Genomic DNA, 469 nt, shown 5'->3' with positions numbered 1-469 from the left:
GTGCATTGTCCTAATCAAATAAATAAATCTTCCATACACCACTGACACACTATTGCAGCAATAATTTAAAGCACAACGTGAAATGTAGAACACACATGCCCACTATTATAATCACAGGATTAGACTTAATTTTAATTCCACATTATCTGATTTATTGTTTTAGGGGTAAACACTAGACAACTTTTAAGTGATAAATGTTGTAATGCTGCCAAGAACACACAGCATGACAGGCCTGTATTCAACTATACAATCAGAATTAGACAAAATGTGGATTTTTAATCCGTAGGTCAAACTTCTACAGTCGTGTTCAAAATAATAGAAGTCCAACATCACTAACATCATGAATCATATTTTTTGGTAGAAGTGTTATTTCTACATAGCAAATAATTTGTGTGTTGTAGAGTCGTAGAAAACCAACAGACCCAACAGTCATAACAAGCATGCTGCTCATTCTGTGTAATTGAATCTG

The sequence above is a fragment of the Etheostoma spectabile genome, chromosome 22, assembly GCF_008692095.1.
Source record: "Etheostoma spectabile isolate EspeVRDwgs_2016 chromosome 22, UIUC_Espe_1.0, whole genome shotgun sequence".
In the NCBI taxonomy this organism is placed as follows: Eukaryota; Metazoa; Chordata; class Actinopteri; order Perciformes; family Percidae; genus Etheostoma; species Etheostoma spectabile.
Note: the sequence above shows the minus strand (reverse complement) of the source record.